Raw genomic sequence first — 26548 nt, 5'->3', positions numbered from 1 at the left:
TAAGTAATGTCATGTATGTACACAGTGACTGCACCAGCAGCAGAATAGTGAGTGCAGCTCTGGGGTATAATACAGGATGTAACTCAGGATCAGTACAGGATAAGTAATGTCATGTATGTACACAGTGACTGCACCACCAGCAGAATAGTGAGTGCAGCTCTGGGGTATAATACAGGATGTAACTCAGGATCAGTACAGGATAAGTAATGTCATGTATGTACACAGTGACTGCACCAGCAGCAGAATAGTGAGTGCAGCTCTGGGGTATAATACAGGATGTAACTCAGGATCAGTACAGGATAAGTAATGTCATGTATGTACACAGTGACTGCACCAGCAGCAGCATAGTGAGTGCAGCTCTGGGGTATAATACAGGATGTAACTCAGGATCAGTACAGGATAAGTAATGTCATGTATGTACACAGTGACTGCACCAGCAGCAGAATAGTGAGTGCAGCTCTGGAGTATAATACAGGATGTAACTCAGGATCAGTACAGGATAAGTAATGTCATGTATGTACACAGTGACTGCACCAGCAGCAGAATAGTGAGTGCAGCTCTGGGGTATAATATAGGATGTAACTTAGGATCAGTACAGGATCGGGTGTAACTGGTGGAGTTGCACCTTGGGCACAGGAGCCTATGGGAGGTCCTAAAGCATTGTATAATTGGGCAGTATTGGGGAATGACTATTTAGAATCTGGTACAGAAAAGTTGCATAGGTTTTTTAAATGGCATTTTTCATGACAGCGTTGCCCAGCACATATCTTAAAGCACAATACTCCATCCGTCACATAATGGTCTCTTTGTACATGAGTGTGGATCCTCCTCTCACATGACTGCTGCTGCACAGGGTAATGTCATGTCAGAGGTCCTTATAGAGCAAACACAACAGTCACACATGACAACCTTTACTCAGAACAATGGAGACATCTACTGATCTCTGTTATCAAGTGTAGAGAAGTCCCTGTCCCCAGCACTTATCTAGACCTCTCATTCTACTTGTGCAGATAAATCCCATGCAGAACTGATACTTGTCACAGCTGAGGGTTTGTAACTAATCACCTATGAATACATCTGTAGCACACATTTCCATACAATCGTGATAGTCTGTAACAATGTATCGGATCAGTTAAAATATTTATGCATAAAGTAAGTGAACAAAAACATATTGGTAAATTCAATACAACCCTAGTGCTTCTCACAGCTGAGATTTTGCTACAATCCTATCCAATTCCCTGTGAATATATCAGCAGCACAAATCTCCCTACAGTCCTAATGGTTTGTGACAATGTACAAGTTCAGGTATCAGGTGAATGGAGCAGTCTTGTTAAATCCAATATAAACCTAATACGTCTCAGAGCTGAGAGTTTGCTACAATTGTCAGTAATTTATCCTATGTGAGCCAAGTAGATCAGCACCCCCACTCCTTCTGTCATGGAAGTTTGTTACAATGTATCAGTTCAAATCCAATGCAACAACCTAAGGTTTGTTTAGGCTGTGTGGTAAGGTAACAAATCCTCAGCTGTGAGAAGTATTAGGTCATTGTAGGTTTTTAGCTCACAGTCACAGACAGCATGCAGAGTGTATTATTTCTGACCTTCTTACTATTGGCTTATAAATCCCTATTTACATAAGAGCGGGCGGCCATATCCATATCTGCAGAGGTGCAAGGCGCTGGTTAATATTTGTTGTGGATTGTACCGCTCTGTAAATGCCAAAACTATTCTTGGATATTTCTCGTGTTTAATATCAGGGATGGACAAGAACACACCCGGAGCTGTAAGTGTGAGTTATAGGAGGGTGAGGTGTCCCCATAAGACTCTGCTGTGACTTATAGTTCCACAATGATGATGTGTATGCACCACATATAGTGAGATTATAGCAATGATATAATGATTCTGGGCCCTGGGCACAACGGGGCTTATTTACTAAGGGTCCAGCAGATCGCACTTTAGTCGGCTTCAAGAAATTTTCGGGATTTGCGCCGTAGTGACAGCTATTTAGACGGGGGATGTGTCGCACGCGATTGGATTTTGGCGCAATCCCGCCGACTTTCATGCAAAGGAAATCAGGGGGCGGGCCGTTGGACGATCCGACGGATTCGGACTGAGCACAGGATTTAACTTTGCATTGTACTTACATGCACCAGGAAGAAGAAGGTGAACTCTGTTGGACCTGATCGGGGAAACAACAGATGCAGGAAATCGGGTGCATGGTCTCTGTAAATCACGGCAGGGTGCATGATCGTCGGACAACGCACAGCTGGGATCGCGGCAGGACCGGGTAAGTAAATGTGCCCCAATGTGTCATTGTAGTATGTAGTGGTACATACAATACTGAATATAAAGCAGAGTAGTTAGCGTCTAGGAAATGCAATGCACATTGGGGCAATGCACAGTGTGGGAAACTGCACTAAAAGTTCTCTGCCTGTATATAATGCTGAGTGTGACAGATTTATTAAGAACATGCACCAGAAATCATGAATCTGTCCCTTCCCAGCATTGTCTTGACAGAGTTCACCAACTTTTTTGCAGTGCAACGTTAACTTAGGGCGTGTGGCAGACTTTGCATGTTAAATCCGGCGCATGGTCCGGCGCTGCTGTCATGCAGCAGCGAGGCTCATCTGCGGCCATGCAGCAGCGAGGCTCAGCTGCGGCCATGCGGCAGCGAGGCTCAGCTGCGGCCATGTAGCAATGAAGCTCAGCTGTGGCCATGCAGCAATTGTGTGCAACATTGGTCATGCAGCAATGAAGCTCGGCTGTGGCCATCAAGCAATGATGCATAGCTCTGGTCATTCAGTGATGAAGCAGAAGCATAGCTGTGGTTAGGCAGAGCTTTGATTGCGCATTATTTAACATGTATGAGCCCATGCTGTAGCACAGTTACAGAATACAGGTGTACCGTGTAGACTGAAGGTACAGAAATTGCGAGATAACTTGTATTCCATGGTTACACTAACATAGCAGGGCTTACAATTGATGTAACACAGTTGGCCAATTAAATATAGAACATACTACATTTTCTGGAGTCTACAGTAGTATAAATATATCACACTGGCAATGAGAGCCTGGACCCAATACCCGAACATCAGTTGTGTGGTGAGGGCTGCCCAGTGCTGGCAGGAATGTAAAATGTTATATGGTACAATAAAGATATTAGTAATCAGATCCTGCCAGCCAGAAATATCATGTAGGTGTGTGATGTGAGCAAAGCTTCCAAAATACAAGAGGGCGAACAGCAATATAACATCCATAGATAGTGAGCTAAGAAATAATAGATAGATAGATAGATAGATAGATATGAGATAGATAGATAGATAGATATGAGATAGATAGATAGATATGAGATAGATAGATAGATATGAGATAGATAGATAGATATGAGATAGATAGATAGATATGAGATAGATAGATAGATATGAGATAGATAGATAGATATGAGATAGATAGATAGACAGATAGATATGAGATAGATAGATAGATAGATAGATAGATAGATAGATAGATAGATAGATAGATAGATAGATATGAGATTGGAGAAGTACACAAGTCCTGCCTTCCCAGTAGCAGGAGGTCTGGGCGTGGACCTGCAGAAGATATACACAGATAGATGGACACATAACACCAGTGATTGATGCACGACTCATCACTAGTCAGAGCCCCTCCATATAATTTCAGACCTTCCCTTATTGTTACAGTTTATGCAAATATCCGCACGGAGATGTGGCCTCCCGTCACCTCCAGGAGAGAACACAACGGCCGCTCAGTCCCTCCTCTAATCCTGAATTGTACTGCGGACTCTATATTATAAAGCTTCTTTGTTCTCTGCTGTTTGGGGTTATTCTTAGACTTTCTTCTGCTTTTTCTTTGGCTAATGCCTTTGTTAAGAACACAAACCTGCCCAGTCCGGACTAAAGGGGGGGGTAAAGCCTTGCGGTACATCATTTATATTTACTTTGAAAAATACACTCACCGGCCACTTTATTAGGTACACCTGTCCAACTGCTCGTTAACACTTAATTTCTAATCAGCCCATCACATGGCGGCAACTCAGTGCATTTAGGCATGTAGACATGGTCAAGACAATCTCCTGCAGTTCAAACCGAGCATCAGTATGGGGAAGAAAGGTGATTTGTAGCTTTTGAACGTGGCATGGTTGTTGGTGCCAGAAGGGCTGGTCTGAGTATTTCAGAAACTGCTGATCTACTGGGATTTTCACGCACATCCATCTCTAGGGTTTACAGAGAATGGTCCGAAAAAGAAAAAACATCCAGTGAGCGGCAGTTCTGTGGGTGGAAATGCCTTGTTGATGCCAGAGGTCAGAGGAGAATGGGCAGACTGGTTCGAGCTGATAGAAAGGCAACAGTGACTCAAATCACCACCCGTTACAACCAAGGTAGGCAGAAGAGCATCTCTGAACACACAATACGTCGAACTTTGAGGCAGATGGGCTACAGCAGCAGAAGACCACACCGGGTGCCACTCCTTTCAGCTAAGAACAGGAAACTGAGGCTACAATTTACTCAAGCTCATCGAAATTGGACAGTAGAAGATTGGAAAAACGTTGCCTGGTCTGATGAGTCTCGATTTCTGCTGCGACATTCGGATGGTAGGGTCAGAATTTGGCGTCAACAACATGAAAGCATGGATCCATCCTGCCTTGTATCAGCGGGTCAGGCTGGTGGTGGTGGTGTCATGGTGTGGGGAATATTTTCTTGGCACTCTTTGGGCCCCTTGGTACAACGCCACAGCCTACCTGAGTATTGTTGCTGACCATGTCCATCCCTTTATGAGCACAATGTACCCTGTAACATCTGATGGCTACTTTCAGCAGGATAATGCGCCATGTCATAAAGCTGGAATCATCTCAGACTGGTTTCTTGAACATGACAATGAGGTCACTGTACTCAAATGGCCTCCACAGTCACCAGATCTCAATCCAATAGAGCATCTTTGGGATGTGGTGGAACGGGAGATTCGCATCATGGATGTGCAGCCGACAAATCTGCGGCAACTGTGTGATGCCATCATGTCAATATGGACCAAAATCTCTGAGGAGCTTCCAGCACCTTGTTGAATCTATGCCACGAAGAATTGAGGCAGTTCTGAAGGCAAAAGGGGGTCCAACCCGTTACTAGCATGGTGTACCTAATAAAGTGGCCGGTGAGTGTATATTCACCTCCTGATTAATATTGGAGCAGAGTATCACGATAAAACTGTGTCTGCCTTTAGTCGCCACTAGGGGGAGCTCACTCCATACTGATGCAATTAGCTCCCTCTAGTGGTATCTGCAAATAATCTTATTATGTAACTTTGTGACAAGGGCTCAAGAGCTCTAGACCAGGTGCAGATAATAATTCCTTTATTTATATAGTGCACACAGATTACGCAGCGCTGCACAGAACTTTCCAAATCGGTCCCTGTCCCCAATGGGGCTCACAATCTAATCACCTACCAGTATGTTTTGGAGTGTGGGAGGAAACCGGAGGACCCGGAGGAAAACCATGCAAACACATATACTATATGACTAATTGGCAATCATGGCAAAAGCACCTGGGAGAGGGGAGTCCTGAATAGGATCCATGAGACCCAATGGGGCTCGGCCTCCCCCTGGGGCACTAAGAGGACATGTCCTGGCAGCATGATTCGGGGATTCTGTAGAAGGGTGACCCAGAGTGGTTCATCTAGGAGCAGGAAGAAGGATCATGTAAAGGACTGGATGAATTAGGGATTATCCAAAAAACATAACTGAATGTGATTACAAGATATCAGAAAAATATAAATCTGTATTACAATGTATCAAATAGAATCAGATCCATCCAATGTACAGGTCACCTGCTCAACCCCCCCCCCCCCCCCCCTTCCCTCGTATAGATCTGTACACTTATATATAAGGATTATATCTGAGACGTCTCCTGCCTTGAGGTTCTGGGTCAGAATCCTGTGGAGTTACAATCATCAGCCACAATATATAGGAATGTCACCCGGTCACCTACAGGATCCTCCCCTCGAAGGATTCGCTGACCGCAGCCAAACTATGTAACTAGCAATTATTCTACAATAGTGACAATGATTTATGAGAATGCAAAATGGAAGAAATGTTTAAAGGGGAACCTGTCACCAAGTGCAAAATACTGAGTGACACAAGTCACTGCGCTCCGGATTCATTTGGTGTCCTTAAAGAAAATCTACCAGCAATATCCATCATGACAAACCAGGGACATTACTCATAGATCCAGGCACCGTGACTGTGGTATCTACTTATATTTATTATCCATGGCCTCCTTCCTTCTAAAATCAACTTTTAAAATTATGCTAATGAGCTTACAGTGGGGGTGGGGCATTACCAGAGCCCCTCCCTGCTGTAGCTTCACAGGCTGTTACACTGACCCCCTTACCATGCTTCCTCAGCACTTCACCCCCTCCCACTGCCTGATGTTATCTTACACAGTGGGAGAGGGGAAGTGTTCCTGCTCAGTGTAACAGCCTGTGAAGCTACAGCATGGAGGGGCTCTGGTAACTCCGCTCGTGGCAATAAACATTATTTATGTTAAAAAATTTTGTGCAGATCTAGGTGTCTGATGCTGAGATTACTAAACAAGGAACGAATGAATGGAAGAAGTTTGAGACTGCACCACTGAATTGAAATTCTGAAAGTGGGCAGAACTTTTAAAGGGATTTTTTGGGGTCCTGTTATATTGATGGTATATTAACCTCTTGACCTCTTCTGATGGTTGATCAGTAATCCTGCATTTATCACGATTGTAGAATTGTTCTGTACACTATCTGTGCTTGGTCCCCAATCTTCACCGTTGGTTCGTAATGCGACTGTAGTTGGAATATGAAATTGTGCGGTGATTTGCTGCGCTGTCACACTGTAACGACACAGAGGCTGCGTTCACGGATTTCCTTGAAATATCGCAAAACACGTGGTGCTTGGTACGGATTGCATGCGTTTCAGTTGAAAGGCTTATGGGATCGGGCTAAGCCCCTCCCTTTTCCGTTTTTTCTTGCGTTTCTGTACGTCTACGAGTAAACACATCCTCAGCGCGGACACATAAGTGTCATTTATGACATACATATAGCAGATTGCGGATCCTTCATTGTAAGCCGGGAGTCTCATACACGTGTGGGCTCCGGGGCCCAAAATAGATCCTCGTCACAAGATGATTCAGAGGAACACACATGGCAGAGGAGACGCCAAATAGTGCAAATATGAGAATTTTTGGAAACGAAAAACAGATATTTTTAATAACATCATATTTTTCTCTACAGAACTGATATTCCATTCCAGATACAGGAGCGCCTAGATATTTATATACAGCATTAGGTCACATTTCTACCCGGAACGCCATGGCAACGCAAAATACCGCCACATAGTATCACAACACGACAACCAAGCGTAATAAGAGGTCTACAAAATGGTTAGTAAAAGGAACCAATCACAACGCAGCTTTCATTGCATATGGTGTATTTGGAAAAACAAGTGCTGCACTGTGATTGGTTGACATGGGAAGCACAGATAATGCTCCATTTATGGACGTAGCCACAAAATTTCATGCCAAAACTCTTATTGCCCCCTGAAATTACTTTAAAGGTGCCAACATGGCCTCACCATATCAAAGTAGCCCCCCAATGTATGAAAGTGGTCTCACAGATGTACAAAAATGGCCTCACAATGTAAAATACCAATGTGGCCTCACAATCCTGGTACCAACGTAGCCTAACAATGTACAGGATTATCTTAGCCTCTCAATGTACCAATGTATATACCATATAGTATATACCACCATGGACCAGCACAATTCTATCAACGTACCCAATGCAACAGCCACCCAATGCCACGCAACCGATACTATAGCTATACAGTCTGACAGCCTTAAAGGGGCAGAATTCCAGATAATGCAACATCACATAGTGGGGCCAATCTTACCAGACCGTAGTGTGTCCTAAGTCCTTCATTATGATCAAAACCAACGTGGCTGCACATAAACATGCCATAGCCTTATAACTGCAGATTACAATTTTACAATTTAGTCATATATTACTCCAATATAGTCTGATAATTCAAAGATTTAACCTCTAACTGCCATTACTTCACCTCACATTGCCAAGACGTCCTCAAAGTACCAAAACATGACCACCTTAAGCCAAGACATGACCTAAAAGTACCAAGACATGACCATCTAGAGCCAAACCATGGCCTCCTAAAGCCAAGAAATGACCTCCTAAAGCAAAGACATGACCTCACAGTACCAAGACATGACCTCCTAGAGTCAAGACATGGCCTCCTAGAGCAGTGATGGCGAACCTTTTAGCGGCCGAGTGCCCAAACTCCAACCCAAAACCCCCTTTATTTATTGCGAGGTGCCAACCAAAAATTAAAGCAGTAACTTATTGCTCCCTGTTCAACAATTTTCAATCATATTGGCCTCCTGAGGACACCAACACAGTATAATGATGGAAAATTTTCATCATTTTAGCTTCTTTCCAGTCTCCCTCTGTACAGAGAAAATCATGGGGCCAGCAGGAGGTCCTCGAGAGATAATTCAGTCCTGTCTACTCAGTAACAAAGTAAGTATCAAAATATGACTGGAAGCAGCATCTTTTAAGTTGCTTGAAACTGCAGAAAGATTCTTTGAGTTCTGTCTGGTGTGCTGGGGCGATGGCCCGGGGTCCCACAGGAAGGGCTCTGAGTGCCGCCTCTGGCACCCGTGCCATAGGTTCGCCACCACTGTCCTAGAGTCAAGACATGGCCTAAAGTGCCAAGATACTTTCCTCTAAGGTAAGACACGAGCAAACAGCACCGAGATATGGCCTCCCAGAGCCAATACATGACCTCCTAGAGTCAAGACATGGCCTAAAGTGCCAAGATACTTTCCTGTAAGCCAAGACACGAGCAAACAGCACCAAGACATGGCCTCCCAGAGCCAATACATGACCTCCTAGAGTCAAGACATGGCCTAAAGTGCCAAGATACTTTCCTCTAAGCTAAGACACGAGCAAACAGCACCGAGATATGGCCTCCCAGAGCCAATACATGACCTCCTAGAGTCAAGACATGGCCTAAAGTGCCAAGATACTTTCCTGTAAGCCAAGACACGAGCAAACAGCACCAAGACATGGCCTCCCAGAGCCAATACATGACCTCCTAGAGTCAAGACATGGCCTAAAGTGCCAAGATACTTTCCTCTAAGCTAAGACACGAGCAAACAGCACCAAGACATGGCCTCCCAGAGCCAATACATGACCTCCTAGAGTCAAGACATGGCCTAAAGTGCCAAGATACTTTCCTCTAAGCTAAGACACGAGCAAACAGCACCAAGACATGGCCTCCCAGAGCCAATACATGACCTCCTAGAGTCAAGACATGGCCTAAAGTGCCAAGATACTTTCCTCTAAGCTAAGACACGAGCAAACAGCACCAAGACTTGGCCTCCCAGAGCCAATACATTTCCTTATAGTGCCAAAACATGACCTCAAAGTACCAAGACTTGGCCTCCTAGAGCCAAGAAATAACCTTCTGGAGCCAAGAAATTACCTCCTAAACGCAAGACATGACCAAACAGCACCAAGACATGGCCTCCCAGAGCCAATACATTTCCTCACAGTACCAAGACATGACCATCTAGAGCCAAGACATGGCCTCCTAGAGCCAAGAAATGACCTCCTAAACACAAGACATAACCATGTACTGCCAAAACATACCCTCTCAAATTCAAGACATGACAACATATTGGTAAATTAGCGCCTCATATATACAAGACCCCCCCTTTCATAATGCTTCCACTTTCATATATTGCTTCAATACAGCCTCATTACACCACAACACAATGGCCTCATACTGCCAAGACATGGGGGCAGATTTACTCACGTGATTCACTAAGATCGCGCGCCCGAGTTCCTGCATCCGTCACTTCTGCGCCGAGGTCTGCGTGAGTTCACCTTCTTCTTCCCGGTGCATGTGAGTGCTTGATTTTGCGACACAAATCCTTTCGTAAATTCCGCGGTTTGTCTGAATCTGTCAGGTTGTCGGCCGGGAGTGTTGCCACTCGATTTCTGATGCGTGCAAGCCGGCGCCGATGCGCCAAAATCCGATCATGTGCATCAAAATCCCGGGGCAATTTGGTGCAAAATGGAAATATTCGGGAAACCCGACGAAAGTGCGGCTTTCGGACCCGTAGTAAATGAGCCGCATGGACTCATGGACTTTCTCATTAGAGCTGAGAAATGAGCTCACAGTTCCAAGAAATGGCTTCACACTGATTAGACATGACCTCCCAGTACAAAGAGATGACCTCTCAGCGCCAAAGTTAGGTCTCATAGGGCCAAGACTTTCCTTCATAATACTACCCTATAGTCATATACTGCTCTAATACAGCCGGATTATACCATAACATAATGTCTTAATGGCCTCATAGTGGCAAAACATGGCCTCCTGGTGCCAAGGTATGACTTCAAAATGCAACAATTTACATTCTCATAATATCCAATACACAATGTTACAAAATTCTGTGCAAATATCCCAATTACTGCTGGTAACAAGTCTCTATTGGAAAGCCTCAGGAGCCTCCTCCAGCGCATGTAATGAAGCCAAGTGTCAGAGCTCCGGTCTCATGGGGCGCTCCATCCTAATAATACCCATGTCCAGGCCCGGAGGACAAGGATAAACTGGTCTGCTGGGATCCAGACACAAAACTAGTGCGGCCGGATTCCTGCCAATCAGTAGTAATCACCGCTACCGAAAATAAGGGCCTGCCCCTTTAACACGAGTCCCCTCCATCCCCGCGCGTCTATTAGGCTCATTTTGTGCCAAGCTCAGGGACAAATTTGTTCCAATGGCAGCAGCAAATATTAATGACTGGCACTTTATGAAGGAGAGAATGGCTCCAGTAATTAGGTGTAATCCCACCGGTCCCCGAAAGATGAAGATATTTATCCTGGGGTGGAGTTAAACGCTTCTCCGGGGACCTAAAAAAGCAACATTACCAGGCTCCACCATGTAAATAGGTCACAAAAATACGGCAAACGAAAATTCTTCAAGGCACTTAGACGGATCGTAGGGTTTTATGCGTTAAAAGTTATCGCCGGAGAAGTTTTAGGATTCTCAGCGGTGCAAGGAGACCTAATCAAACATGTACAACAACCCAAATCTAGGCTTAGAACAAACATCTCCAAACTGGGGGTAGACAGTGAGATCCAAGCCTGCAGTAACCACGTAACGCCACTACATTGGATGTGGCTCCATCCTGGAGCCATTTCCAGCTCCCACTAAAAGTTGATTTTAGAAAAAAGGAGGCCATGGATAACAAATGTAAGAAGATTCCCAGAGTCACATTGCCTGGATTTGGTTTATCACGTATTTTTATGGAAGATTTCCTTTAATACAAAGTAATCATGAAGTGGTATGTAGCTAGTTGACACTAGTGGAAACTGCAGCTTACCCCACAAAAAAAGCCCCACAAGCCCAATGAAAAAAAATGATAAAAAAGTCCTAAAAATATAGTTTTAGTGGTAATTAAAAAAGTAAAAAAAAAATTGTAGAATTTGTCTGTTTAACTTAAAGTCAAAGGGTTTGGCTGAAAATATTGTATAATATGTCCATTGAATAGGTCATTAATATTGATGAGGGTCTAAAAATATTAATGAGGGTATGAAAAAAAGAACATTCCACAAATCAGCAGCTAATAAACAGAGGATTAAACAGGATGCAGACAGCGCCGTTCTCTATGTAGTGGTGAGACCAGGTTCCTGCTGATGGTTTCCTATTCATTTGAGTTAGGTGATAAGCTGCAGTGACTAAGTTCAGCCACTACACACAGAGCGGCGCTGTCTGCCTCCTTCTTCCGATCTTTGGGGGTTTGAATACCGGTTTGATACGTCGTTTATACTGGACAGTGAAAAGCGTATAAACAAAACCCAAAGAACAATGGCGCAGCTGCAGATGTCTTTCTCTTGCATCCCACAAATAACACGATGCACATGTATAGTAACATGGGGGGGGAAACAAAAGTAAGACATTGAAAAAACTAAATTTGTTTCAGTCCTTCAAGGGTTAATCTTGCAATACTGTGTATTTCAAGGGGCATTTATTTTAATAATGTCACACTGAGAAAGAGTCATGTACTTCCCCTTTAAGTTGTATGTATGTCATGTACAGCTGGTCTGGAATAAAGCACATACCAGCCTCCTGCCTGTGCTCCAATAGCCGCCCTGTAGCCCCCAGTAGCTGCCGGTCAGGCTGTCTATAGTTCCCCTGTAGCCCCCAGTACCTGGCGGATAGGCTGTCTATGGCCGCCCTGTAGCCCCCAGTAGCTGCCGGTCAGGCTGTCTATAGTTGCCCTGTAGCCCCCAGTAGCTGCCGGCCAGGCTGTCTATAGTTGCCCTGTAGCCCCCAGTAGCTGCCGGTCAGGCTGTCTATGGCCGCCCTGTAGCCCCCAGTACCTGGCGGTCAGGCTGTCTATAGCTGCCCTGTAGCCCCCAGTAGCTGCCGGTCAGGCTGTCTATAGCTGCCCTGTAGCCCCCAGTAGCTGCCGGTCAGGCTGTCTATGGCCGCCCTGTAGCCCCCAGTACCTGCCGGTCAGGCTGTCTATAGCTCCCCTGTAGCCCCCAGTACCTGCCGGTCAGGCTGTCTATAGCTCCCCTGTAGCCCCCAGTAGCTGCCGGTCAGGCTGTCTATGGCCGCCCTGTAGCCCCCAGTAGCTGCCGGTTAGGCTGTCTATGGACGCCCTGTAGCCCCCAGTAGCTGCCGGTCAGGCTGTCTATGGACGCCCTGTAGCCCCCAGTAGCTGCCGGTCAGGCTGTCTATAGCTCCCCTGTAGCCCCCAGTAGCTGCCGGTCAGGCTGTCTATGGCCGCCCTGTAGCCCCCAGTAGCTGCCGGTCAGGCTGTCTATGGACGCCCTGTAGCCCCCAGTAGCTGCCGGTCAGGCTGTCTATGGCCGCCCTGTAGCCCCCAGTAGCTGCCGGTCAGGCTGTCTATGGCCACCCTGTAGCCCCCAGTACCTGGCGGTCAGGCTGTCTATGGCCGCCCTGTAGCCCCCACTACCTGCCGGTCAGGCTGTCTATAGCTCCCCTGTAGCCCCCAGTAGCTGCCGGTCAGGCTGTCTATGGCCGCCCTGTAGCCCCCAGTAGCTGCCGGTCAGGCTGTCTATGGCTGCCCTGTAGCCCCCAATACCTGGCGGTCAGGCTGTCTATGGCCGCCCTGTAGCCCCCAGTAGCTGCCGGTCAGGCTGTCTATGGCCACCCTGTAGTCCCCAGTAGCTGCCGGTCAGGCTGTCTATAGTTCCCCTGTAGCCCCCAGTAGCTGCCGGTCAGGCTGTCTATGGCCGCCCTGTAGCCCCCAGTAGCTGCCGGTCAGGCTGTCTATGGCCGCCCTGTAGCCCCCAGTAGCTGCCGGTCAGGCTGTCTATAGTTCCCCTGTAGCCCCCAGTAGCTGCCGGTCAGGCTGTCTATGGCTGCCCTGTAGCCCCCAGTAGCTGCCGGTCAGGCTGTCTATGGCCGCCCTGTAGCCCCCAGTAGCTGCCGGTCAGGCTGTCTATAGCTGCCCTGTAGCCCCCAGTAGCTGCCGGTCAGGCTGTCTATGGCCGCCCTGTAGCCCCCAGTAGCTGCCGGTCAGGCTGTCTATGGCCGCCCCCAGTCTCCCTCTATATAAGGAGCGCCATTCTTAGCTGCTGGATAAAACTACATAAACAAGAGCAATAATTAGAAATAAAAATATTGCCATGATTAGGCGCCAGGGACGGCCGATCACTGCAGCCAAAGGGCACCGCACCAATGTGTCAGCGCATCTGCTGCCGGGAGAAGCAATTAGCAGGAATTGTAAGGAAATGCCACATTCTAGTTCACTAGTCTCATCTTATACTGTATAATATCACATAATATCATATAAATGGGGGAGGGGCACACTGCTGGCACTATACACAGGGGGCACACTGCTGGCACTATACACAGGGGGCACACTGCTGATGCTATACAGAGGGGGCACACTGCCGACACTACACAGAGGGGGCACACTGCCGACACTACACAGAGGGGGCACACTGCTGATGCTATACAGAGCGGGCACACTGCCGACACTACACAGAGGGGGCACACTGCCGACACTACACAGAGGGGGCACACTGCCGACACTACACAGAGGGGGCACACTGCCGACACTACACAGAGGGGGCACACTGCTGGCACTATACAGAGGGGGCACACTGCCGACACTACACAGAGGGGGCACACTGCCGACACTACACAGAGGGGGCACACTGCCGACACTACACAGAGGGGGCACACTGCCGACACTACACAGAGGGGGCACACTGCCGACACTACACAGAGGGGGCACACTGCTGACACTACACAGAGGGGGCACACTGCCGACACTACACAGAGGGGGCACACTGCTGGCACTATACAGAGGGGGCACACTGCTGGCACTATACAGAGGGGGCACACTGCTGACACCATACAGAGGGGGTGCACTGCTGGCACTACACAGAGGGGGCACACTGCTGGCACTATACAGAGGGGGCACACTGCTGGCACTATACAGAGGGGGCACACTGCTGGCACTATACAGAGGGGGCACACTGCTGGCACTATACAGAGGGGGCACACTGCTGACACCATACAGAGGGGGTGCACTGCTGGCACTATACAGAGGGGGCACACTACTGTCACTATACAGAGGGGGCACACTGCTGGCACTATACAGAGGGGGCACACTGCTGGCACTATACAGAGGGGGCGCACTGCTGATGCTATACAGAGGGGGCACACTGCTGGCACTATACAGAGGGGGCACACTGCTGACACCATACAGAGGGGGTGCACTGCTGGCACTATACAGAGGGGGCACACTGCCGGCACTATACAGAGAGGGCACACTGCTGGCACTATACAGAGGGGGCACACTGCTGGCACTATACAGAGAGGGCACACTGCCGGCACTACACAGAGGGGGCACACTGCTGATGCTATACAGAGGGGGCACACTGCTGATGCTATACAGAGGGGGCACACTGCTGGCACTATACAGAGAGGGCACACTGCTGGCACTATACAGAGGGGGCACACTGCTGATGCTTTACAGAGGGGGCACACTGCCGGCACTATAAATAGGGAGACACTGCCGAGAATTAACGATGAGTAAAGCCCATGCCCGGATAGATGGAGTGGTGCCGGTAGACTAAGGGGCGAACTGGTGGGGGGAGGGGGAGTTGTAATGAGGACAATGTGACAGATGCTCTTGCACTGACATAGCGTCTAGAACACCTGAGTATCAGAGGAGGTCAGGAATAGCACAACCCACTACAGGGGGTCTACATCCAAGGGGCTGATTGATAAATTACTGTATCTGGTGAATCCATGTGAGTCTACTATGCCACCGCTTAGGTCTGTTATTTCTAGAGGTGAGGAGGGGTCAGGTGTATAACATATGTAAGACCCTCGCACTGCCCCACGTCACCAGCAACTCACACCCTCTACATGACAACTAGAAATACTAAAGTAAAAATCCAAGATCCAAGAATATTTTCCCAGATTCCCTCACTGCAGCACAAATAGTCTCCTGGCTGATAACAGAGAACAAAAGAGACTGCCTGTCAATGACACGTGAAACAGAAGTGGAATGCACTTTCCTGCATCAGACTCGTACAACCTGATTAAACATTAAAAGGCGCCTGGCGACCATCCCTTTAAATGTCTGATGCGCGGGGCTCTCCGGGGGGCTCTGCCAGCTGTTCCGCAGATGTCACATGTGACAAGTCGGGGGCTGATAAGAGGACGCGGCGTGCGGTGTAGTGTGTACACAGGCCTAGAGTTACTGCACATTCCACAAGGTTTTCCACCTGTATCCAGAGCCGTCACCTGACACCAGAACATAAGGATTATTCCAAAAAAACTACAAAAACTTACAGACAGTGAGAGGCTCCTGGCAGCTCTTGGATATTTGGAGTCCTGCGGAGGCTTCTGTGTGAGCAGCGAGGGGAAGGCGTGCCGAGCCGCTCCACACGGATATGAGGAACTCACCTCAGGCAAATCTTTCTTGTGACTCAACCACATTACAACCCGACACATACTGAAAGCCTGCGCACTCCCCGTACGTCCCCCGTCTGGGGTAACACTCGCCACCAAAAAGGTTACTCCACGCAAGGAACATCTCACTAGATTGAATCACACGCAGAATAGACATACGAGCCGCACGAGATACAAAGCAACAACAACAACAAATACCTGGAGCGTCAACAACAACAACAAATACCTGGAGCGTCATACTCATTATATGGAGAGAAATATTTAGGGTTTTTTTTTTCCCCTTAAAGTAAAAAAATGTCAATTGTGTAAAATTTGTGAATTAAAATAATACAACTACTAATACTGGTAACAATAATAGTATCATCATCGTCATCATTAATAATAATAAAAAACAATCATAATAAACTAAAGATAATAAAAATAATGTAAAATACCAATATTATTATTGATAATAGTAATAATAACAACTACACAACTACTAGTACTGGTAACAATAATAGTATTATCATCGGCATCATTAATAATAAAAACTATAATAAACTAAAAATAATTTAAAAAAATGTAAAATACCAATATTATTATTAATAATAGCAACTATACAACTACTAATACTGTTAACACCCATATTATTAATCATAGTGATTAAAACAATCACAATATAATAAAAAAATATTTAAAATAGCAGCAGTTATTATAGATTGCGATACTGGGGTAGATTTACTTACCCGGATCCATTCACGATCCCACGGCGAGTCGTCCGCGGTTGATTTGGAGCTTGCCGGGATTCACTAAGGTCGTGCACCCGATATCCACTAGGTGTCGCTGCTGCGCCGAGGTCCTCCGGAGTTCACCTTCTTCTTCCCAGTGCATGTAAGTGCTGATCCTGCGACACTTTTTTTTTTTTAAATACCACGGTTTTCCAAATCCGTCGGGTTTTCCGATGGCCACACCCCCCAATTTCCATCGCATAAAACCAGACGTCGATGCTACACAATCAGATCGCGTGCGCCAAAAACCCAAGGCAAAACGGCGCAAACCGGTAATTTTCAGAAAAACCTGACGAAAATGAGCGATTCGGGCCCTTAGTAAATGAGCCCCCATAAGTTTATGGAGCTCCCGTATATGGAAAAAATTTAATTTTTTCCCCCTTGATGTGAAAACATCATTTTGTGAATAAAAATAATATTTGATTATACCATGATTTATTATTATATACAGGCAGTCCCCTACTTAAGAACACCTGACTTACAGACGACCCCTAGTTACAAACGGACCTCTGGATGTTGGTAATTTATTGTACTTTAGTCCTAGGCTACAATAATCAGCTGTAACAGTTATCACAGGTGTCTGTAATGAAGATTTATTATTAATCCTGGTTCATATGACAACCCAACATTTTTCAAATCCAATTGTCACAGAGACCAAAAAAGTTCTGGCTGGGATTACAATGATAAAATATACAGTTCCGACTTACATACAAATTCAACTTAAGAACAAACCTACAGACCCTATCTTGCATGTAACCCGGGGACTGCCTGTATATTTGTTTATATCATATACTACTACTAATAATAATATAACTGCAGTAATACTACTAACAACTATTATTACCCCTACTAATAATACTAATTATTAGACTGATGATAATGATACTTATGATAATATAATAAAAATATTTAGAATAACGACAAATGTAAAATGGATAAAAAATATAAATTTTATTTAAATCAATCATTATTATAGGTGCAAAATGTATCATACGCTGACACCAGGTGCACCCTCATATTTAAGTTCACCCCCCCTCCCCTCTCCCCTGGGTTCAGATTTATCAGGAGGCAGAAGATACAGCGGTGGCCGAGCTGTCAGTCAATTTTACGCCTGGGAAGGCGCAGACTATAGCGAGTGCACAGGTGTAGGACAGAAGGGCCCCCGCCAGCCAACTCCACCGCTGGACGTGTCTCCTACCCACTTCTCCACGCTTATTTGGCATAGAGGTGGCGAAAGGGGAATTCTTGGTCGTGTGCCAGGAATTGTGCATTTTTCAGGGTTGTGATAAATCTGCCCACAATATTCTGCACCTCTTCGGCTTTCTACTTATTTACCTTATAACAATGGAGCCCCTTTTTCATTTTGTCATTTCCAATTTGTACAAAGGTGTATAAGGGCTTGTTTTCTGTGGGACAAACTGTCTTTCCAAGTGGCAACGTTTCATAATGCATTCAATAGAGGGGCGGAGCTTAAATTTGTTATGAAGGTAAATATGAAAATATTTTACTGTATTTACTTATTTACTAAGAGTCGCGGATCGCACTCTTGTCTGACTTTCCGACGGTTTTGGGATTTGCGCGGCTTTGACATGTATTTAACAAGTGTCTGCGCTGGGATTGTGTCACACACGATCGGATTGTGGTGCAGCTTCCATGACACAAAAATCGTGGGGGCCGTGCCGTCTGGCGATCCAACTGATTCGGACTGAGCGTGGGATTTAACTTTCAAATTGTGTCGCAAGACCAAGCACTTACATGCATCGGGAAGAAGAAGGTGAACTCCTGCGGACCTGAGCGGGGAAGCGACACATGCAGGATATCGGGCGCACAATCTTAGTGAATCGCGGCACAGGGCATTATACACGGACAATGCACTTTAGGTTAACTCAGTCAGACGGGTAAGTAAATGTGCCCCAATGTATCAAATGTCCAAATGATCGAGTGATATCACATTTGGTCGTACAGGTTTAAAAATGAATGGAGGTAGGATTTGTTTTTTTGTTTTTTTTTTATCAGTGAATAAATATATCAATCTTAAATAGATAAAGTCATTTCAAAACAAATAAATAAAATTAAAAACATAACCTAAAAAGATTGAAATAATGAAAGGCAGCCTCAGAGTATACATCATTTATAATACTTTTTTTCATCTGAAATTATTCCAATATTACAGAATAGCAAACTTTTTTTCAGTTATTGTGTAATGTTTGTAAATATCGGAGAACAATATAAAGAAAGGAAGAAAAGTTCAGCGCTTTATTAAAAAAATTGAGAAAAACAGCAAAACAAGAAAGAAAATGGATTGGAACATTTTTATTGATTTTCTTTAAACAAAAAAATAATACAAAAAAATTTAAAAAACTGCAGTTATACTAAAATACTTCAAACTTTTGACGAAAAAATTCAACTTCTAGAATAAAAGAATATCCGCCGGTACATGCAATAAAAAGTGCTGCTCTGCAGTGTAGACGGTGTCTGACATTTATGACCCGTCATCTGTTCTATAGAAGAAAAATCCTGCTATTTTGCCACTAGGGAAATAATAAAAAAAAAAAAATGCCTTAGGTGCTAAGTTGATGAACAGGTTGGATTGGAATTCTCAAAATGTAACCCGGGAGGGCGTGGCCGAGCCCAGCGCCTTGTATAATGTCACAGTTACTGTAAACTATAGAGGGAGGACAGTAGGGAATAAGCGCAGGACACCGCTAATAAAATCCACATTACACATCACGGAGGTTTTTTGGAAAATTACTGTAAACGGATAACACAAAAATGGGCGGGTAATTCAGGTAGAAGTGATCGCCATCTTTTACAAACTAAAAAAATGCTCCAAAGAATGTTATTTTTTTTTTTAATGACAATGACTTTTCCATTGTGATGTGAAGGTGTAGACATGAGGCCTTGTTTTTTGTTTTTTTTTTTTTGTTTTTTTTATGTTGTATTTTTTTTAAGGGCTTTTCAGAAATCTGCAAATTGTGGGAGGTCAGGGTGGGAAAAAAAATGAAATCGTACTAACCCCGTTCAGTTGGTGCGTCCAACTGTAAGTTCTTTGGCGTCACAAGTCACAAATTTATCCAATAAGTGGTATAATCGGACCACAGGACGTCACTTCCTTGGTGGTCCCTAGGGACAAGAAAGCCACTGACTGACGGAAAAGGGTCCTGTGACTCCTGGAACTTCCAACAACTGGAAGTAACAGAGAGGCAACAACAGGGACCTAGAGCCACTCCAGTCCCAGGCTTCTAGAACCTCTAAGTCCACACTCCTGTTTATTATCCCCTCCACTCCTATACATTATAACACCACTCTGCTCCCACATGTATAGACCATTAAAGGAAACCTACCATTTCAAATGGTAGGGATAAGCTGTAAATACCGAGCACCAGCGCAGGGTGAGCTCAGGGTGAGCTGGTGCCGGTACTTACTTTCGTTAGTGTTATTAACCGCTGTATCGTGGTTTTAACACTTTTTAAAGTTTATAGCAGAAGCCGCTTCGGCGCTGCGTGCGCACGCCTACATAGGAAATGCCGGAGATGTAGCGCACGCACGGTCGCATGCAGCGCCAAAGCAGCTTCTGCTATAAACTTTAAAAATTGTTAAAACCGCGATACAGCGGTTAATAACACTAACGAAAGTAAGTACTCGGTATTTACAGCTTACACCTACCATTCTAACTGGTAGGTTTCCTTTAAGCTCTGTGTTACCAGTCCTATATACAATAACCCCCGGCTCCTCCACACTACACTCCCCCCCACTCCTCCATACTATAACCCCCCCCCCACTCCTCCATACTATAACCCCCCCCCCACTCCTCCATACTATAACCCCCCCCCCACTCCTCCATACTATAACCCCCCCCCCCACTCCTCCATACTATAACCCCCCCCCACTCCTCCATACTATAACCCCCCCCCCACTCCTCCATACTATAACCCCCCCCCCACTCCTCCATACTATAACCCCCCCCCACTCCTCCATACTATAACCCCCCCCCACTCCTCCATACTATAACCCCCCCCCACTCCTCCATACTATAACCCCCCCCCTCCTCCATACTATAACCCCCCCCCCCACTCCTCCATACTATAACCCCCCCCCCCACTCCTCCATACTATAACCCCCCCCCCACTCCTCCATACTATAACCCCCCCCCCACTCCTCCATACTATAACCCCCCCCCCACTCCTCCATACTATAACCCCCCCCCCACTCCTCCATACTATAACCCCCCCCCACTCCTCCATACTACAACCCCCCCCCACTCCTCCATACTACAACCCCTGCCCCACTCCTCCATACTACAACCCCTGCCCCACTCCTCCATACTATAACCCCCCCCCCACACACACACTCCTCCATACTACAACCCCCCCCACTCCTCCATACTACAACCCCCCCCCACTCCTCCATATTATAACCCCCCCCCCCACACACACACACACACTCCTACATACTACAATCCCTCCCTCCCCCCAATCAGTTGTTAAAAAGGTTAAAAGACCAATTCCAAGTCATCAATGTTTAAGACTGTACTGGGCTCAATAGCAAAAGTCATAATGAATCCCATCCAGTCATAGAAATGTAATGCGCCAGGGGTGCAGGTACTGTATAAGGGTAGAATGTGCAGTAGACGGCATTGTACACAGACCATGAGGTCCAAAGGGATTCAAACAGCACGTGAGACCAATACTAGAATATACATGTCATATACAGTATAGGGAAAAGTGGGGTGCGGCTTCTGTCCTGGAAGATTTTTGCTTACCAATCACCCCTGTATATGTCTGAGGTCTAAAATTCTGTGCTGATCAACTTTCTTATATATCCATGAAAAGAGCGTTTTGTTATTTCTGTTAAAGGGATTGTCCGGACAATATGCAGTTGTAAGAAAGAGTAAGCAAAACCCTTTATTACCTGTAATGATCATTGATACAATGTAGTCTGATGTTTACAATTATACACAAACAAAATGTAACTAAACTATTAACCCACAAAGTGCAGCTTCAGGTTACAGTCTGCAGCCAGTGAGCACACAGGGCACAAAAACAGTGCAGTGTGTACAAGGTGCAGTGTCCTGTGTAGTGTGCAGGGGGCGCCAGATTCAGGATTTTTCATGCACGTTCTACAAGAACCTGGCGCCCCCTGCACTGCTCTGACAGAGAGCACCCCTTTTATTTTGGTGCACCTTTAACATGGGGTGTGCGACACATATGTGGTGCGGACACTTCTTAAATACATGTCCAAGCAGTTTACACATAAAAGAATGTGCAAAGTCCAAAAGAAAACTGGTGCAAGGACCTTAGTGAATGTGCACCAGAAAGAGTAGACTCTACGGCCTCCTGGGAAAAGAGATGTCTTCGGGAGGGGGATTGGTCCAACATTCTGGAGTGGGATGTATGATAAATCCTCCCCCCAAAAGGCAAAGGGATGAATAGTCTCCATCACACATCCCCCAACTGAGGGTCCAAATGGGTTCCCCGAGTTTTAGAATTGGGTCACATATCCTTAGAAGAGATCAGAGGGCATCCGACATACAGTTCCATCACCAATTGGCAGCTAAAAGTTATTGGCGGGTGTCCTGCATACCTCGTACATCTCTTCCTTTCTTCCGTACACATGTACACCAGAATCATTTCAGGACCTTCAAAAGGTCCTATGACCACAGAGTGAAAGCAGCAGAAGGGACACATCCTCCATTCCCCAAGAAGATGATTCTAGTACCAGATGTAGGAAGTGATTCCAGACTTATAGGGGCGATTAAAAAAAATTTAAAAATCTGCCTCTCTGTCCCCACCTCTTGGTCACAAGTTGTACTGCTCGATTACTAGCTCAAAGATAATGGGGCACATTTACTTAGAAACTCGGAAAATGCACTAGAAGCGCTATTTCCGTGCATAACGCTGTGTGTGGCGATTCACTAAGAACGTGCGCCAGAAATCATGATGTGTCTTTTTCACGCACTGGTCTGACAGAGGTTACCATCTTTTTTGTGGTGCACCTTTAATATAGAGCGTGCAACAGACTTTGCATGTTCAATACGCGCTCGGTCCGAATCAGTCGGACTGTCCGACGGCGCGACCCCCAAATTTGTGTCACATGGAATCAGCGCAGCTGTGCCACAAAAGGGTCACGTGCACCACAATAGCAGCGCAGAGACTGCGGAAATACCTGTGCAAACCATTTTAGCCTAGAAGAACGTGTAAAGTGTGAGAAAAGTGCAACACAAAGCCCTTTGTAAATGTGCCCCATTCTTGGAGGGCTTTAAAATACACTTTGCCACAGATACTTTTTTTGGCTAAAGTTTTTTTTTAACTTTGGTCTTATTATTTTCGCAGGGCATGTAGAGAGCACTGTTACCATGTAGGTGGCACAAGAAGGGCATTGTTACTAAGTTAGCATGTAGGCGGCATAAGTGCTAAGTTTAGAATACAAAAGGGGGTTCACCGTGTAGGGAACAAATGTTAGCTATCAATTTGGGGGGTAACGAGTGGGTACAATTATTGCATAAGAGGTACAGATTAGCGCTGTTACTGTGTGGCACTATAGATGGCATCATCATCTTGTGGTGTGTACAGACTACTATAAGTATTTCTATTTGGGTCATAAAAGGGGGAACACATAGGGGCTCATTTACTAAGGGTCCGCGGAGCGCATTTTCATCGGGTTTCCCCATGATTTCTATTTTGCGCCGAATTGCCCTGGGATTTTGGCGCACAAGATCGGATTTTGGCGCATTGGTGCCGACTTGCAGGCGACAGAAACCAGGGGGCGGGCCGTCGGACAACCCGACGGATTCAGACAAACAGCGGAATTTAACATTTAGATTTGTGTCGCAAGTACCGGGGAGAAGCAGGTGAACTCTGCAGAAGCAACGGATGCAGGAACTCAGGCGCACGATCTTAGTGAATCGCAGCAGACCCGAATCCTCGTCGGACAACTCACCGCGGGATTGTGAGAGGATCGGGTAAGTAAATCTGCCCCAATGTTTAGGGCAGCTATAACTTTATGGAGGAGGGGGCAGAAATCTTTCTACGGGAGCATTCCTGTGGGGCACAAAGGGGACATCATTATTTTAAAAGGGCACAATGTGAGGATGTTTACTCGATTGGGTACCTATTAATTTGTGATACAATGTAGGGGCACAAAACCAATGTAGGTATGACTGTGCAAGTCCAAAGTTTGGGCACTGTTAATACTACCCACTTTGCGGGGACACAGAGCAGCTGTAATTTTATAGGGGTGTAAGGGAGGACATGTCAGGCAGGATTTAAAATTGGGAAAGGGAGGAAACAGTAAATTGTTGGGGGAAATAAAAGAGCACTAATACTTTGTAGGTTCCACTAGGAGGGGCACTAGTACTGTGTAGGAAACACCATGAGTGGCACTAGTATTATATAGGAGGCACCAGGAGGGACACTAGTACTGTGTAGGAAGGTAGGAGGCACCAGGAGGGGCACTAGTATTGTGTAAGATGAACTAGGAGTGGCATCAGTACTATGTAGGGGGCACCAGGAGAGGCACTAGTACTATGTAGGAGGAACTAGGAGTGGCACTAGTACTATACAGGTGGCACCAGGAGCGGCACTAGTACTATGTAGGTGACACCAGGAGTGGCACTAGTACTGTATAGGAAACACCAGGTGTGGAACTAGTACTATATAAGATGGAAGGAGACACCAGGAGCGACACTGGGCCTGTGTAGGTGGCACCAGGAGGGACACTGGGCCTGTGTAGGTGGCACCGGGAGGGACACTGGTCCTGTGTAGGTGGCACCGGGAGGGACACTGGTCCTGTGTAGGTGGCACCGGGAGGGACACTGGTCCTGTGTAGGTGGCACCGGGAGGGACACTGGTCCTGTGTAGGTGGCACCGGGAGGGACACTGGTCCTGTGTAGGTGGCACCGGGAGGGGCACCAGTATTGTGTAGGTGGCACCAGGAGGGGCACTAGTCCTGTTTAGGTGGCACCAGGAGGGGGCACTAGTATTGTGTAGGTGGCACCAGGAGGGGCACTAGAGCTGTGTAGGTGGCACCAGGAGGGCGGCACTAGGCACTAAGAGGGTCACATACTTTCTGCCAAAAGTTCTCAATAACCAACTATCAAAATGATTGATAGTAGTGATTGGGTGGGCATTTCGCTTCTGTTCCTTGATGCCACCATACCCAGGCAAGGGGTCATATTCTCTGCGCCCCTCTGTTGTACGACGTCTCAGGCATGTTCCCCTTTAATACTTGATGCAGAAGCATGACTGTACACACCTGCGGCCGAGCATCACTTGTATCTATGACCCTCGCAGCGGCCTCTACCCCTGTTATTGAGTGGACTCTCTGCTGTATTTTCTCTCGATAAACTCGTATATTATCGCTAAAAGCGCCCGCGCTGCAGCCATTGAGCCGCCACTTTAGCATTTTCCTATATTTTAAAGTAGCTGCAATATATTCTTCTAAAACGTCAAATTTATAGCAAACGTGGTCATTACGGAGAGGAGAGGTTTCACCTTGGCGGCTCCAGGCTAATAGACACAGTAATGCGCAGCGTTGGTAAAGGCCGAGCGGGAAGCACTTACTGAATAAATATTTCAAGATTTAGTTAAAAGTAGCAAGAAATGACCTTGTAAATCTGCTTTACACAATCCTGACCCATCCCCCGAGCTCCCGGTATATTCTGTACACTACAAGGATAGTACATGCTGCAGGGTGTCCATTGTTGGGAGATCTACAGTGCCCCCATAACAGTGCTATACACAGTGCCCCCATAACAGTGCTCTACACAGTGCTCCCATAACAGTGCTATACACAGTGCCCCCATAACAGTGCTATACACAGTGCCCCCATAACAGTGCTATACACAGTGCCCCCATAACAGTGCTCCACACAGTGCCCCCATAACAGTGCTCTACACAGTGCCCCCATAACAGTGCTCCACACAGTGCCCCCATAACAGTGCTCCACACAGTGCCCCCATAACAGTGCTCCACACAGTGCCCCCACAACAGTGCTATACACAGTGCCCCCATAACAGTGCTCTACACAGTGCCCCCATAACAGTGCTCCACACAGTGCCCCCATAACAGTGCTATACACAGTGCCCCCATAACACTGCTCTACACAGTGCCCCCATAACAGTGCTCTACACAGTGCTCCCATAACAGTGCTCTACACAGTGCCCCCATAACAGAACCGTGTACTGCCCCATAACAGTGCTATACACATTGCCCCCATAACAGTGCTATACACAGTGCCCCCATAACAGTGCTCTACACAGTGCCCCCATAACAGTGCTCTACACAGTGCCCCCATAACAGTGCTCTACACAGTGCCCCCAAAACAGTGCTATACACAGTGCCCCCATAACAGTACTATAAACAGTGCCCCCTAAGAGATCCGCGCACTGACCCCATAACAGTGCTCTACACAGTGCCCCCATAACAGTGCTCTACACAGTGCCCCCATAACAGTGCTCTACACAGTGCCCCCATAACAGTGCTCTACACAGTGCCCCCATAACAGTGCTATACACAGTGCCCCCATAACAGTGCTATACACAGTGCCCCCATAACAGTGCTCTACACAGTGCTCCCATAACAGTGCTCTACACAGTGCCCCCATAACAGAACCGTGTACTGCCCCATAACAGTGCTATACACATTGCCCCCATAACAGTGCTATACACAGTGCCCCCATAACAGTGCTCTACACAGTGCCCCCATAACAGTGCTCTACACAGTGCCCCCATAACAGTGCTCTACACAGTGCCC

The 26548-nt window shown here is 46.4% G+C and overlaps 1 protein-coding gene across 6 annotated transcripts in view; it reads right to left on the bottom strand.

Annotated features, from left to right (window-relative positions):
• Positions 1–26548, bottom strand: part of RAB27B (RAB27B, member RAS oncogene family) — a 154360-nt gene that overhangs the window by 19002 nt on the left and 108810 nt on the right. Inside the window, exon 1 of one of the 6 annotated variants that reach the window (XM_072133876.1) lies at positions 15910–16034. The exons of the other annotated variants lie outside the window; for them this stretch is intronic. The gene's annotated coding sequence lies outside the window, so the exon portion shown is untranslated. Of the gene's footprint in view, positions 1–15909; positions 16035–26548 lie in introns of those variants that run through there. 6 annotated transcript variants of the gene reach the window in all.

Source organism: Engystomops pustulosus, chromosome 1 (assembly GCF_040894005.1).
Source record: "Engystomops pustulosus chromosome 1, aEngPut4.maternal, whole genome shotgun sequence".
Lineage (NCBI taxonomy): Eukaryota > Metazoa > Chordata > Amphibia > Anura > Leptodactylidae > Engystomops > Engystomops pustulosus.
Note: the sequence above shows the minus strand (reverse complement) of the source record. Positions and strands in the feature narration are given on the sequence as shown.